The 17074-nt window shown below is 36.4% G+C and overlaps 1 protein-coding gene and 1 pseudogene across 1 annotated transcript in view; one reads left to right on the top strand and one right to left on the bottom strand.

Moving 5' to 3' along the window:
* Nucleotides 1-17074, bottom strand: part of PLCXD3 (phosphatidylinositol specific phospholipase C X domain containing 3) — a 223273-nt gene that overhangs the window by 143761 nt on the left and 62438 nt on the right. The gene's annotated exons all lie outside the window — the stretch shown is intronic.
* LOC123231501 lies at nt 5440-6469 on the top strand (annotated as a pseudogene).

The raw sequence follows: 17074 nt of genomic DNA, 5'->3' as shown, positions 1-17074 counted from the left end.
CCACAAGTATAAGAATTGCTGATTTTGATTCTTCCCTCTAGGTATTCATTAGTGACCTTTCTCCCAAAGCTGCCCATGATATTTACTTATTTTAATCAGATTTTATCTGAATAAAACCTTTTAAAAATAAACTGGGGTGGGGGGAGGCACACACTGTGATTTGGCCCAGGTTCATAAGTGTATAGGGACAGTCCTGTGGTTGGGTCTGGAACATTACTAGGAGAAAACACAAATTGCAGAAAAAAAATTCCACAAAACCTACTTATTCTAGAAATGTCTATCATCTCCTAAATAGCAATATCAAATCAGGTGGTAGTCCTGTTTTGTCTAGGCATGCTTCAAAGGTCTCCAAGATAAAAGACTATTAAATTTTAATTATCAAGTTTTACTTGATGAGAAATTAAAGTTTCACCTTTTTTTCATCAATAGTTTAAAGAAATGTTCCCTGGGTAGTGCCTGAGAATGTTGGCTGTCAGAATAGTCACAAGGGAGCTCACATGGATTTCACAAGAGTGACAACATTGACAGAAACCAGTTGAAAGGTCCCCACTCTCCTGAAAACAAACAAATACTTGATTTTAACTGACTGCTGAAAAAAATAATAAAGCTGGCAACTGAGAAGGAAGCAAACTGACTCTTCTTTTATTTAACACTTTCTTCCTTGAGACCATTTAATTTTAAGTCATTAATAATATGTTCATAGATGTGTCTTATCAGTAACAAATTTTAATAATGGCAGTTGTCAAGGATAAATGACCTATTTTGCAAGGTTTTTCTCCCTATTCCCATAGGACCACATGAGATGAACTAAAGATGAGAATAAGGGAGGAATCCAGGGGCAGAGCTGTTGTCTTGGGCTCTAACCCACTGTCCTTAACCCTGGGAAGATGTCCCCAGGATGGAAGCAGGTGTTTTGCCACCTGGCATTTATGTCAATGAAATGAATTGGCAGATGGAGATCTGTCAAAATTCTAAGACCTCTCCCAATACTTTTTTTAATGCCTCCAGGAACTCCTTGTAGACACAGGAAGGTCCCATGGCTCTCCATATGCCAAGAAATCCTTTGAAAAAAGGTTGTAATCAAAATGCCAAAACTGACACTGTTTTTGTATTTTTCTAGTTTACAAACCTACAAGATTTGACTATATTAAAGATAGTGAACTCCTTCATCTCTTAGTGTATTTTAAAATGCAGTAGATGGCTCTCTGAAAGGGAAGATATCAAGAAGATTCCTAGACTCGGTAGAAGATTGGACTTCAAAAGTTCCTTCCAGCTCCATAAATTCTATGGAGAAACATGACCATGAGAAATGCAATTTAAAATGTAATTAAGGACTTATTAAACCCAGAAGCACTATGTGTACATTTTACATTGAATTTCCAACTACATAGCCCTCTGATATAACTAAAAGAGCAGATAAATTTACCTGATTAGTGCTACTGAAGAAAGAGATGGTACTTGCAGACAAGTTCTCCTTAAGAGACCAAAATCTTTGATTCTTTCATATATACTGTGTAATTAGAATTTTGTACCCTTGAACTACATTTTCCAGAATCCCTTTCCTTTTATCCCCACATTATGTCCTTATTTGTGTAGATAAAGTTTTGTGTAACTCCTCATTCTCTTTCTCTTCTGCTTTTGCCATCCTAGAAACAGCTCTTTACTCAGGCTCTCACTTTCCTCTACTTCAAGTGATTATTAATAAATCTTATAAAATATAATACTTGGAGTGATTGGATATTAATTTATGTATATATATATTCCAGTGCTTGCAAAGTACAATTTTCTTTCAATGATAAAATCAACTGATCCACTGAACAATAAGATGAAACATCATTTTCTCACTGGTCCAGAGGCTTCCCAAGGTCTTCCTGACATATGAGGCTTGGTACTTATCAATTCTGAGTTTGGGACAATTTTGTGATTATGTTCAGAAAGTGTTGTTATTTTCACTGTTGAATTGTTAGGAAAGTTATGTTTTTACTCACTGAGCCTTAACATAGCCACTTCCATCATAAACCCTCGATGCCTAGCCCTATTTTATGTTTCCCACAGCCCAGGACTTAATAACATGCTTACCAAAGCTGTGCTAGTCTATAAAGGAGAAAACACTTCAATGACTATTCCAAGGGGAGAATAGAAGAGAGAGGTAGAGGGAAGGAAGAAGGAAAGGAGAGAAAAAGAAGAGGGAGAGGGAAAAAAGTGAGAAGGAAAAGGAAGGGAGAAGAAGAGGAAGGAGCTGAACTTCTTTGAACTAACATAAACCAACAGAAAGATTTTATTAGTCAATTTCCAATCTATAAGGAGGAGAAGTAGACATATTAGAAGCACACCTTACTTTTCCCCCTCTTTCTCTTCAAGATATATTTCTCTCATCCTCATTTCATCAGTAAGGAAGAGACGTGAATTTCCTTAGGTCAAGGCTAGAACTAGAAGTAGGCATTGTAGAAAGCTGCCTGGAACACAGCCTCAAGGATGATCAAAAAGTGATATTTTAATACAATTTTTAACAAAGCACATCTTCCACTAAAGTTCAACTCTGATATTCATGTTTTAGAGGTGACCCTAGTTTTTTCAAAGGCTCTTCCAGTAGGAAATGAGTTCTGAGAGATCTTCTCAAACAGATTAGACCTACATCTATAGATAAACTATGAGTTTGCTATCTGATGAGCAGCCTATTAACTTAAAAGAGCCCCATAACCAAGAAGATATCTGCTAAGTAAATGAATTTGGAGATATACATACAGAAACATATAGAGCAGTGAAGCACTGTAATCTATGTAGTTATGAAGAGTGACCACACCATTGAGATCACAGGCCTAATGTATTACTGGAGAGGCATAAATGCACTTAACTTTAATATTTTAAAATTCCTCTTTCCATGTCAAGTGAGTATGCATTTTGTCAAGTCATTTGTCTTATAATGAAGATTCAAGGCTGTCAACAGGCAGTAAAATGAAGGGCACGCAATTCTCAAAAATGAGAGAGTGTGATTTTTTTTAACCTTACTTGAAATGTACAAATTTATTCTTGCAGAAGCTTGATACCATAAACCACGTCAAGGATGCTACTCAGACCCAAACTCATATGCCAGACTCCAGGTCTAGTGCTGATGTAAATTATCACAGGATGCAAGCAATTGAAATCATCTGGGACTCTGGTTCAAATATCCAATATATAAAGCTCATTAGACAATTTCCAAAACAATTACTGTATCCTCTCTGAGATCCATATATTTTTCTGCATAATGCCATGTTGAGCTCTGTTTAATAGAAAATGAATGATTCCTCCACCATCACTGACTTGGAAAAGGACACACCATGCCCATCCTGAAGCACAGTTCTCTCTTAAATATATTTTAACTAATTCTGGCTTTTATTTCCCAGGCTAAAAGCCAAACATGCAGCGGGTGCCTATTGAGTCACATACACAAGGGATTACTATCATAATATAGCTTCCTCAGAAAAAAATGGCTCTTTTATTTCTTTACTTTCCTTGGTCTTCATCCCTGTTCTCTCTCTGGACTCAACTGCCCGTGTCATCTTCCTTCCCCCTTGAACTGCCAGTCACTATTCTTTTGATCTACCATTTTCTCAATACTTGAATGCAACTGGCCCAAATAAGTGACTCAGTGCCCTTTCCTTTGAATCACTGAACAATAAGGTGGCCAGGTAAAAGTGGAGGACAGCTCTGAGTAAAGGGGCAAGTCTCATCCTTCAGAGGCAAAGAGTGGCTGAAGGGGAACAAAGGGATATACAAGAGGATTTAGGAAACTGGAGTATCTGTGAGCTAAAGGAAGCACATCAGTTCTAGCAGAAAGAGGTGAAGGAAAGGAGAAAAATTAGGTCAGCACTGCAGAGTAAAGAAAAATATCCTGAATCATGTTCAATAAAAGTGGGTATAAGGGTAATATGCCCACTCTATAAAATAGCTAATGGGGTCACATCAAAAGGGCAAATGTCCTGCTTGTATTTATAAAGCATTCTTTTCCAGAAGATATTCAAATGGCTTTAGGGACATCATCTCATTAGCCTACATGACATTCCCAAGAGCTAAGGACCATGGACAGCAAACACCTTTTTTTGAGGCTATGGAAATGGAAAAAACAGAGAGGTATAGAAATTGCATAAGGTTCTTGGCTCCATCCAACATCCTATTAAGTAGGTCGTCCTGCTCCTTAAGGCAACACTGAGTCCTACAAAATAGCAGTGTCACCTTGTGCCCACACAAAAATCACTCCATCATCTCTACTACTGCACTATGATTAGCAGTCTCTTTGAAAATAGTTGGTTGCTCTTGTCAAAGAACAAATCCCAAAACAAAACAAACTTTTGTTTATTAACTTGAGAACAGTGTTCTACACACATTAGATGTCTAATGTGTGTAGAACACTGTTCTCAAGTTTGCAGAGAAGAAAACTGAGGCTCATGGAATGATTTGTCTAAGATTATGCAGGCAGCAAATGACAGAGCCAGAATTTGAACAAAGGTCTACAAAGACTCCATTTTGGTGTGCTATCTATTGTACCATGGTACCTTAATTGCATCTAGAGAGAGATGCAGAGTTTAGACATGGCATGGTCTTTGTACTCATGAAGGGAACTATCATCCTCTGTGGGCTATTCCAGAAAGAAGTTAGAGAGCTAACAGGTTGTCTGTAGTATCTGCTGCACTTTTGAGTGCTTCTGGATGGAAAATCAGAGGTTCATAACATTTAGAATCAGAAAAAATTGCCATCTGTCTAATCTCCTTACTTTATTTAGGGATAAAGAAACTGTGCCCTTGAGAAAGGACTTTACCAAGATCACAATACAATAAGTAACAATACAATTCAAAACCCAGTTCTAATAACTTTAAATCCCAAGCCATTATCTGTCATACTCCAGTGACTTCAGCCTACCACATCTGATGACCTAAAATCAAAAGCAGAGCTATGACTACGGAAGGATGATAGGGTCTTTGCTCCAGAACACTGATTTTAGAAGGTGCAAACTATAGGTGCAGACCCTCAGAAGCACAGAAACAACTATTAGCAATTCCTTAAGAAGAATAGTTAGAATTAAAGAGTTAAAGAGCATGGCACAATTGAAGGGCTGGCTTTTTAATTGTGCTTAGGGGTGAACTACATCCATTCCTTTCTCTTCCAGCCAGTGAGCTTAAGCAAGTATCCCAGAGTTTCTGTCTTCCCAGTGAGTCAATGTTCCAGTCCTTACCTCAAATAAGGAATTGTTTCCCTTCACTTCCCCAACTGTAAAAATGCTCACTTTTTGTTCTGACTATATAAACTTCCTCGACCTAATTTCCAGAGGTCTTCTAAACCAAGTCTTTATGTGATATAAAGTAAATAAAATTAACCCCAACAGAAGCAGCCATTTCTGATCAAAACTCATTTCCCAGAAGGCCTTGGAGAATGTTGCTAAGCATCTGAATTTGAATCAACATGAGAACTATAGGTAGTCAGGTGTATGAGCAGGTGGTTCTGACAGCTTATGCCAGGAGGAATTACAGTGAAAATGATTCATACCACAATGTTTCTTCCTGAAGATTTTATGTACTTTGCAAACCATAACTTCCTTGAAAGATCCTCTTCTATAATGGGCCAAATAGATATAAATACCAGTGAAATTAGAATGGATGACATCCATGAATTCTTCTAGAGACCCTGCTGTCAAATTTGAAGGTCATTGGAAGCTCAGTCATTTTGTGACTCCTTGGAAGGTGGTAATCCTTACTATATTCCAAAACCATTATGAGCACCTCTTTGTTCTTTTCTGGCACCTGATTTCTATGCTACAGGGCCAATAGGGCAGAGAATACAGTTTGAATTATATCTTATTGAACAAGCTGATATCTAACTTTTCTATCAGGTCATGCTCTTTGATGTTGGCTTTGTTGATGCAATGAGAAGACTTGCATTGGGATTGATTTTTCATGATGTGGTTCATATCCCAGAAAATGATTGTAACTATTATGGATGTAAGCAAATGCCAAGGCACTTTGTGACCAAGCTAGATAAGTAGATAGATAGATAGATAGATAGATAGATAGATAGATAGATAGATAGATAGATAGATAGATAGATAGACAGATAGATAGATAGACAGACATATGCTTTCTTATGATAAGTTTTTTGGTGGTGTGAGGGGCTTTAACAGTACAGCAGTTTCAAAAAATTAGTGGCTTTCCTAATGCATTCTTGGGCTTGGGTGGAGAAGATGATGACCTCTGGAACAGAGTATAGAATGTAAGCTACTCAGTGAACCAGCCAGAAGATTACATTGGAAAGTATAAACCTATCCCTCACCACCATGGAGAACAAGTGCAGTTTCTAGGAAGGTATGCTGTACTGAGGAAGTCAAAGGAAAGAGGCCTCAATATTGAACTACTTTGCAAACATCACATATTATGCCTTATGTAAAAAAATAACTGTAAACTTGATCCCAGAGCTGGCTCAGGTGAATAAATATTGAGAAAGAAGATAAGTTTGCTTTACACATCACCAAGAAAACCTGATGAGATATTTTGTGAATCTGCACAGGAAGAGAACAGGAATACACAAAGGATCAAAAGGTTTGAATAATAATACTGCAAAATGCATACCTAAAACATTTTCACTTTCCAAGTCCAGTTTCATTGTGCTGCCAGTTTGGGATCCTCATTCATCATGGCTTCCTTTCTATTTTCCAGTGATGAAGGTCTATCTTGCAACTGTTCTCTCCATCAAACCTTCTATTTCCCCCCACAATCCCTATGTCCTGTCTCACCACTATCTCCAGGACCAGAACTGTGATCAAACATGGCTATCATCCTGCCATGGAGCTTGTTCTTCTAAGTAACATCATCTTCTTTGGTTTGAGAGGCAAAGAACTTATCCCATTACTAAGGCAACTGCCTTTATGGAAGAGGAAATGAACCATTAATGCCTCATCCATCCTGCTCCATTTATGATGTTTTTGTTTGCTTTAACAAAAAAAGGAGAGAAGAAGAGGGTATATAGAAATGTAGAACAGTCACTTCTTGAAAAAGTGGAAGTGTAAATAAGCCACGTAAATTGCCTCTTTTTTACAATTTAATTTTACTCAGATTCAAATGGAGTTTAAATATTCAATCACTTATTTAGCTGACAGGTTCTAAGCTTAGTTTAAATGTAGTTGCAATGTGTTTTTTTTAATCATTGAGATCCTGACTTCTTGGGGAGACATTTCAAAAAGGAACAAAACATCTGATTTATCTGTTCGATGTCTTTTGTAGCTACTATGTCCTCCATATTCCCTTCTTCACCCCATCTTTGGATGTTGACTCTTGTCATGGACTCCCTTTTTCAGTCCACCTCTGGAGAGTGTGAAACATGACTGCACCTGCCCAGGGTCACTTCCCTCTCAAAAGTTCATGCATGTGCACCAGACTCTTTCTGAGACTATTGCTCATCTTTGCTTTATCAGAGAAGTTTTGATTTTCCAGAAAAATACTAGCCACTCAAGTTTATTCCTAAATTATCAATGACTTCAGTGGTTTCTCTTATTTTGCTCTTTTTTTCTTTTCAAAAGCTTTGTTTTTTTTCTATAACTAAGAAACATTTGAAATCTTTAAAATTCAGCCAGGGTATGGATGATACAAATATGTCAGTCAATGAGCAAAGAATAATAAAAAGGAGAATATTGGCCAAGTAATTCACTGGCAGTAGTCAAAGGAAGCATCTGAAGTATGAGAATGAAAATACTGTTTATATCTCCTACTTTTTGACCCAATGCCAAATTGCTTTTTTGATCAATTTTTTTTCTGTATATAACTGATTTTTGTAGGACCTGAAAATTTATGTAGGACTTGAAAAGATCACCCAAAACATCTGATTTATTATTTTTTAAATTTAAATATATTAATCTATTGTGATTGGATATCCTTGTTGAAAAGTAATTCATATTTTTCTTCTACTCATTTGCCTTAGTTTGCCTTCTACTTTCAGAACATTCGTGGTTTTTATAAGTGTTTTATGGATGTGGGAATTCTTTTTTCCATTCTTGTTTGTTTTAGGTTCTTTGGACATACGATCCTGACATGGGGGTGTTTAGTCCAAGTCTAGTCGTTTTTGTTTCTTTGTCTTTGAGGACTCAAATGGCATAATATATAGGTTGTTGTACTTATCAGCTCATATGACAACATAGGAAAGCATTTTTGAAAAAGCTTGCAAGCTGTCATGTTTTTCAAAAATATTTTGAACACAAGTGCTTTACAACAACTATATAAGGGAACATTCTACATGGGATTTTTGTTACTAGAGCACAAAGCCATAAAAGATCAGATTTTGTTCCCTCCCCTTCCCACTCTATGTCCCTTAAGAATTGCAATGGCCCTTTTCAAATTGTAACCCCACTCTCTCTTTCTAAGTATTGGAAATGTAAGCACTGTGTCTAATGCGATGTTCAAGAATATTTTGGATTGATTTGCTCCTTGGGTTTTTATTTTTATTTAAAAAAAGTTTTTTTTAAACCCTTACTTTCCGTCTTAGAATCAATACTGTGTATTGGTTCTAAGGCAGAAGAGTGGTAAGGCCTAGGAAATGGGAGTCAAGTGACTTGCCCAGAGTCACATAGCTGGGAAGTGTCTGAGGCCAGATTTGAACCCAGGATGTCACGTCTCTAGGTCTGGCTCTCAATCCACTGAGCTACCCAGTTGCCCCCTGCTCCTTAGCTTTTTAATTGGAATATCCTCTGTGTGGTGGGTGATATGGGTGTAAGCCAAGCTTTTAAACTGATTTCTATGAGTAACAAAGCTCTGTTTTGAGAATACTTATCACCTGAGAAAATGTTGGCCCAAAAGTATCACCTGATTGGGGAAGGGGTTGAAAGAGCAGATTAAGAAACAACCTGAAAAGGTCCATTTCATTGCACAAAATAGAATTACTTGTATTCATTTGAAATCACAGGTTTCTTTCTTTTTTCCTTTTTTTCCAGTAAGGTGGAATCTCTTAATGTGGCACTGTTTAGTCACTTATTCCATAGGCCAAATGTAGTAAGAAAGAATGCAATTGTGTAAACACACACACACACACAGGCAAGTGTATGTTTTGTTAATGGTGGAAAAGAAATATTCATTTGAAAAACAAAAGTCGCTATCCCAGCAAAATCCAAAATGAACTTTTAGGAAATTTGGCAGCTGGAATTCTACAGGGCTACTGATCATCCCCTACTTCAGGAGGTTGAAGAGGAAGGGACAGATGAAAAATGGAAGTCAGTTCCCTGCCCCAATCTCTCCAATCCCTTTTACCGCATGACAGATTTATACAAGGATTCTATCAGCTAAAAACTATTTCATTCTGAGCTGGTTTAGAATCCTTGCCAAAGGTTCTTCCCTACTCACAGCTGAGCAGCAACTCCAAATATGGCTTATCTATAGTCACCATTTCAGATGGCATCAAAATGTAGGTCACTTTTGTCCATCACTGGTTTTTTTTAAAACTTGTCCTTTATATTTTTAAGAGGTTCCAGGGACACATTTTTGCACTGAACTCTATAGATGCTTAAAAAACAAACAAACAAAAACAGTTCATACATTTTTCACAAAAGTAGTCCTTTGTCATTATCTTATTTACTCATATGTTTGTACATTTTGTACATTATTTCATTTTCTATATTAATTTATGAGTGATTTGTATCTAAAATATATATTTTTAAAAAAGAACATATTAGTATCAATGGAAATTTCATACATCCACCTCCTACAAATTAATGGAACATTAGCTTTCAGCAGAAATATATTTTAAGAATGTTGCTTCTGCCCTCTTATAAGCATTTTTTAAAGGGAGCCAATGTAAGAACCTAGTCCTCCTTAATGCTAAAACCTCCCTTTCTTGGATTACTTCCCACTTACACTGCATATCATTTGTACATACCTAGTTGATTGTATATTGCCTACACATTAAAATATGCAAAATTTTCCCCCTCATGTTACCAGTTCAAGGGAGTTTTGGCATCCCAGGTATTCATCCATTTCATCTCAGCAGGCAGCTTTTAGAGAATGATCTGCATGGAGACATGTGTTTGACCTGCAAGCTATTTTCTTTTCATATGGTAACTAGTTAAGAACTGAACATGACAGTAGCAAAGGAAAAGATACAAATGAAAGGAGAATAAACATTCAAATTCAAAGCCATCCATTAACAAAGAGAATATATCCCAAGGACATGCTTCACTGCAGCAACTTTATAACCAAGGAGAAGAATCTAAGGCACAGAAATGTATTTCCAGACACAGGTTTTCTCCCTGATCCATTTTAGCTCTAAGTGGGGCAGTTATGATTCCCCAGACCTCTCAGGGCATGCAGTCCCACTCCTGCCTCTTTTTGCAAGATTACTCAACTCATGGCCCAAAAGGTACATGCAGTTATTGACCCAGTGTTCCCTTCCCAACTACAGGTGACTATTTGTCATCCAACAAAATGACTTGACCCTGAAGCCTGTCCTCAACTCTGGTCTAAACATAAGATGTCTCTAGATTTAAGACAATACAATTTATCTCCTTCTGAATCTCTGCTGCCAATGACCCATTACTGAGGAGCCTAGAACTTCTCTCAACCCCCTCCACACTGGAGCCAAGATTGGGGAATTTCTTTTTCTAAAAGTATTTGTTAATTAGCTCCCTTCTAGGATCAGGTACAAACCCTGGCATTGAAAATTCTTCACAACCTGGCTTCATCTTGCCTTTCTAGCTTTTTTTTTGGGGGGGGGATGTTATTTAATTGAATAATTTAGAACATTTTTCCATGGTTACAAGATTTATGTTCTTTCCCTCCTGTACCCCCAACACACCCCAAAACTGATGCACAATTCCACTGAGTTTTACATGTGTCATTGATCAAGACCTATTTCCATCCTTTCTAGATTTTTAAAACATTTCTTTTTTCTACATATTTATCTGTTCAGCAATAATGTCCTATTTAATGTTGTTTACACACAATGTTCCGTCTTCCTTCCTTACTCTTTAGTACTAACTGTCTCCTCTCACTGAAATGCTATCCATCATTACCTTTACCTCATGAAATCCTGATTTGCTTCTAATCCATAGGACTGGTTCAAATGCTTGTTTTTATTCTCCCAAATGCTGTACTGATGGCTGAGGTTAAATAGGAAGAATGAGCTGACCAGAAAAAATGAGAGGGGCAAAAAGGTCAAATTATAAGCCCTTTAAGAAATTCCATGTAACCATGGAAAAAAATTTCTAAAAATAAAAGGCAAAAACAAACAAGCAAGAATAACTGATGTTTATAAAGTGCTTTATTTTTTGGTTTTTATCTATCTTGTCTTTCTCAATTATTTTTTGATGGATAAAAAAGGATTTTTCTCTCTAATTATTAAAAGAAAAAAATCCTTGAAGAAAGCATGCAAAGCGCTAAGCAAAATAAATCTCATTGGTTGTGTCCAAAAAAACATATGCCTCATTTTGGAATATAATCCATCATTTCTATCAGAGTGTGGAGAGTGTGCTTCCTCATCAGTCTTTTGAAGTCATGGGTAGTCATCTCATTGATCAGAGTTCTTGGGACTTTCAAAGTTATTTGTTTTCACAGTCTTATTGTTATTGAATAAATTGCTCTCCCTGGTCTGCTTATTTTACTCTGCATCAAATGCTATAAGCCTTCCCAGGTTTCTCTGAAACTATTACTTTCATCTGTATTTCTTTAACAATAATGACATCTATTCATTTTCATCTTGGTCAAGAGTTTTTTAAAAAAAGAAACTAGTTTTAAAAAATAAACATTCTCTATGATGAAAAAAAAAAGAAATTCCATTTATTTCATGAACTATATGGTTAAATGGGAATGTGCCATAGTTAACCCTCAGAACCATGGTGTGGATTATATAAACATACTTATTTCACCATGAAAGACATTATCTTGAGGCAGAGACAAGACGGCAGAGTAGAGGCACAGAAAGCTCAAAACTCTCTGAGAACCTTCTCCAACCAACCTTAATATAATAATGCTTCAAAATGAATACTGGAGTGACAAAAGAGACAAGGGGATAGAGTGAAGCAATTTACCTAGAGAAAACAACTTAGAAGATAGGCAGAGAGGGTCTGTTTCACTGGGGTGAGAATGGAGTGCAGCGGCAATAAGCCACACAGCTTGCAGCAAGGTCCCACCAAGGAGAATTGGTACAAGCCAACAACAAGTTTCTCTCCCCCACCCCTACTGCACCAGGTTCTGAATTTGGGTGCAAGCCACCTTGGAGACCCTGATGTCACCTGTAAGCCAATAGTACAGTACCCCATATCTACCCCTTGAAATTCTACACCCTTGCACAAATCTATAGTAAGGCCCTGAGCCCTAGCACAGTATGCCTGGCCTATGCAAGCCTGAGGAGAGACCTACAGCCTCAGCACAAGGCAGTTCATAATGTGCCTGGATAGTATAAACCCAGAGTGAGACCCCTTCCCAAGTCCTAGGTGATGTCCCAAGCCCCAGCACAAGGCAGTCTGCAGTGCACCAGCTGGTATAAGCCCAAAGGGAGGCCCAGAGACCTTGCAAAAACCTGCAAATGGAGAAGAACCCCAGTTCAAAGCAGTTCACAGTGCACCTGGTGCCGAGTAAAGCCCAGAGTAAAGCCTCAATCCCCAGTACAACATAGCTCACAGTGTTCTGAGCCCTGCAAACCATCAGCAGGCCCTTTTAGAGACTGAGTTAGAAGTGAGAGGTGGCTTTCAGAGCTCCCAGCCCATAATACCACCTTGGAATAATGTGGAATAAGTCAGAACTAAAGATAAGGGTAGTAAAAAGGAAGCTGGTTTAATAGAATGCCTCCTCTACTCTGAGAACAGAGCCCATTTTTGAGATAAAAGTAAAAGTCAAGAAAAAGGCTGGGAAAAAGAACAAACGTTTAAAAAACTGACCATAGAAAATTATTATGGAAACAAAGAGCTAGTCACAGACTTAGAAAGAGACAGTGAGATCAAAGCAGCTACATGCAAAACTTCAAAGAAAAATGTGAATTTGCCTCAGGCTCTGGAATAGCTCAAAAAAGATTTCAAAAATCAAATAAGAAAATCATAGGAAAAATGGGGATGTGAAATGAAAGTGATGTAAGAAGAAAGTAGCACTTTAAGAAGCAGAATTGGTTAAAAAGAAAAAGAAGTTCTAAAGCTCATGGAAGAAAATAATGCCTTAAAATTAGAATTAGGAAAGTAGAAGCTCATGACTTCATGAAACATTAAGAAACAATCAAACAAAATTTAAAAAAATTAAAAATAGAAGAGAATGTGAAATATCTCATTGGAAAAACAAATGACCTGGAAAATACATCCAGGAGAGAAAATTTAACAATTATTGAACTAATTGAAGGACATTGACAAAAAAAAGTCTACACTTCATATTACAATAAATTATCAAAGAAAAACTGTCCTTATAGTCTTAAATAAGAGGGTAAAATAGAAATTGAAAGAATCTACCTATTTGTGGGAAGCCAGTAAGAGAATAGATAAAAATCTGAGACCCCTCTTTTGACACCTCTTATGATCCATACCTTTTCTTATTGGAAAAACATTATTGACTTATTGAAAAGCTTTGAGTCCTTAATCAGACCAGCAGCTACTGAGTTAACAATTTCTCTCCTTGATAATTAAGAAGCCTGAACCCTAAAAAATATTACTTAGATAAGCTGGAGCCGGACTTTATCTGATCAGGTGCAGTCCTGTAAATCAAGGCAGAACACAATTAGTAAACATCTCTATGAAATATATTTCTTCTCCCAGAATTAACCCCTACTAATTGGTGGTTGGAATTTGGCCCTTGCCCTTGTACCCATCTCTCTACTTTTTAGACTTTAATGGGTTGTGTATGATTTGAAACCCCTTCACAGCTATGACTCTTTCTTTGTGTTCTTTGTTTGAAACCAGTATAAAATAAATTCCAAAGCCCATAGAGGTTGGATCAACATGGGCTAACCACTAATCTGGTTGTTCTCATTTTCTTTTTTCCTGTCTTAACAATCTAATGCCACAAAACGCCACTCAGGACCCCCCAAAATATGGAGAGCTGGCTCTCTATGCCTATTATATCTTAAAATAAGTCCCCAAATAATAACTCCCAGGAATATTATAGCCAAAAGTTTCCAGGTCAAGGAGAAAATACTGCAAAGCAGCCAGAAAGAAACAATTTAAATATAATGATGCCACAGTCAAGATTACATAGGATTTAGCAATTTCTACATTAAAGAATTGGAAGGCAGGGAATATGATATTCTTGAAGGCAAAGGAAGTAAGTTTACAACAAAGAATCACCTATCAAGCAAAACTAAGTATATTCTTTGAGGGAGAAATTTAATAAAATAGATTTCTATGTGTTCCTGATGAAAAGACCATATCTAAAAAAGAAAATCTGATGTACAAATATAAGACTCAAAGAAACATAAAGGTAAATAAGAAAGAGAAAATTTAAGAGATTTGATAAAGTCAAATTCTTTCTATTCCTATTTGGAAAGATGATATTTATAATTCTTAAAAATTTCTTATCATTATTAGAATGGTTATAAGGAGTATATATAGAGGGTGTGGGAGCAAATTGATTAATTTGACATGATATCTATGAGAATTTAGTTTTCATATGACTGTCTTAATTCCTATACAGGCAAACCTTGGTACTCAATGGTTTAGGAACGTATCAGATTTGTTATTTGATATATTTTGAGGAGAAAAAATTGTTGCAGTATTTGTTATGCTTGATATTCAATGCACTTGCAAGAACTTGTTGGCATCAAGATCTCAGGAAGCATATGTCCACTCCAGCCAAAACAAAGATTCACATGTTATCTCAGGAGCATAAAGAAGAGTTTGACACTAATAAACTGCAGGAACTTTAAAGGCAGCAGCAACAGCTAGAGATGTGTGAGTGAGGAGGAGGCAAAGGAGGATGTCCCCACTTCATTAATCAAGGAAATATGTGCAAAATGAGAGAAAGTGTAAAACTTTGTTGAAAAATATCACCCTAATCAAGCTTTAACAAGCAGAATTGTAAATTTGTTCAATGACCAGATCATTTCCCACTTTAGAGGAATTTTAAAATGCAAAGAAAAACAAACATCATTGGATAGGTTTCTTGTGAAGCTTATACCTGGGAAATCTCTAGCAGAGTTCAGTGGTGATAAAGGACAGAAAAGAGAGAGGACTCCAGAAGGGCAGTTGCCTTCACATAATATGGAAGGGGACTCCTCTTTCAGATAATAACATTTCTCCTCACCACCATACTTAAGGCATGAACTCCTCTCAATGCAGGTTAATTTAAGTTAAAATTATTTTATTTAATTTAGTTACTACTTTTTATGTTTTTGTATTATTAATATTTAGTAAATTATGACTCCCTTATTGCATATAATGCCTTATAAAATCTAAGTTTTCTGGGTGTCTGGAACAGATTAATTCAATTTACATTATTCCATTTGGGAAAAATTCATTTGGTACTGGACCTTTCTAGTACTCAATCTGTCTTCTGGAATGAATTAATGAGGTTCTGTATTAGGGAGAATTACTGTGTATTCCTCTGTCTGGGATCTAGGTCAAAGATACCATCCAGTCTGCTACTTTTGCATTTTCCTTGTCCTCTAAAATTCCAAGGAATGTCCTCCTTTTTAACAGAATTTATTTAATAATTAAAGGGGACAAGTGTTCTCTTCTTTTGTACATTTCCCATAATGTGGGGATACAGGGGGTTTACATAGGTTGATGGATTATCTTTAATTAGTTATCACCAGTTAAAAATGTCTTGGGATAATCAAGGGAGGGGCTGACTAATGACTCTAAAAATCTATTTATCAGGCTACCTAACCCAGTTTGGGTAATCCCTGGTTATAAAAGATGATTGTGGAGACCAATATCACTTTATTGGTTCTGATGCTGGCCTATCCAATAAACTTGATATAATAATTAAACTTATATTCTTATCCCAAAATCAGTCTCTCAGGATAATTTTAATCATTAACATAAAAAAACACCCCCAAACCAAGGGATGAAAAAGAGGATTTCAAGGAGAGAACAGGGAAGGGAAAGATTGAACAAGGTAAATTATCTCACTTAAAGTGGCTTGATAAAACAATTACAGTGTAGTATACATGCAACCTACTGCCATGGGAATTAGCTTAGAGAGGGAATAACAGCCATACTCATTTTGGTATAGAATCTTATTCTATAAAGAAGTAGGAGGAAAATAAGACAAGAGGGTGGGGATAACAAAAGGGAGGGAGAAGTGGAATGATGGGGGTAGGGAACATGATTGAAGGCAAAACATTTGTGAGAAGGGACAAAGTGAAAGTTTCAGTATCAAAAATGAAAAGGATGAATTCACCACCAATGAAGAGGAAAGTAAAGTAAAAAAGAAATTAAACGATAGTAAATCTGACAATTTAGGTGAAATGGATGAATATTTACAAAAATATAAATTACCCGGATTAACAAAAGAGGAAATAGGATTCTTAAATAATCCCATTTCAGAAAAAGAAATTGAACAAGACATCCAAGAATTCTCTAAACCCCAGGGTCAGATGGATTCACAAGTGAATTCTATCAAACATTTAAAGAACAATTAATCCCAATACTATATAAACAATTTGGCAAAATAGGAAAAGAAGGAATCCTACCAAATTCCTTTTATGGCAGAAACATGGTGCTGATATCTTTTTCAGGAAAAGCAAAAACAGAGAAAGAAAATTATAGGCCAATATACTTAATGAACATAGCTGCAAAAATTTTAAATAAATTGCCAGCAAAGAGATTATAGCAATATATCACAAGGATCATTCACTATGAGCAGGTGGGAGTTATACCAGGAATGCAGGGTTTATTATTATCAGCATGATTAACCATATCAATAACAAAACTAACAGAAAATATGTAATTATCTCAATAGATGCAGAAAAAGCCTTTGACCAAATACAATATCCATTCCTATTAAAAACACTAAAAAGCATAGGAACAAATGGACCTTTTTAAAAATGATAAGTAGTATCTATCTAAAATCATCAGCAAGTATCATCTGCAATGTGGATAAGTTAGAAGCTTTCCCAGTAAGATCAGTGGTGAAGCAAGGATGCCTGT

Source organism: Gracilinanus agilis, chromosome 1, assembly GCF_016433145.1.
Source record: "Gracilinanus agilis isolate LMUSP501 chromosome 1, AgileGrace, whole genome shotgun sequence".
NCBI lineage: Eukaryota > Metazoa > Chordata > Mammalia > Didelphimorphia > Didelphidae > Gracilinanus > Gracilinanus agilis.
The sequence above is the reverse complement of the archived record's forward strand: the minus strand, read 5'-3'. Positions and strand labels throughout refer to the sequence as shown.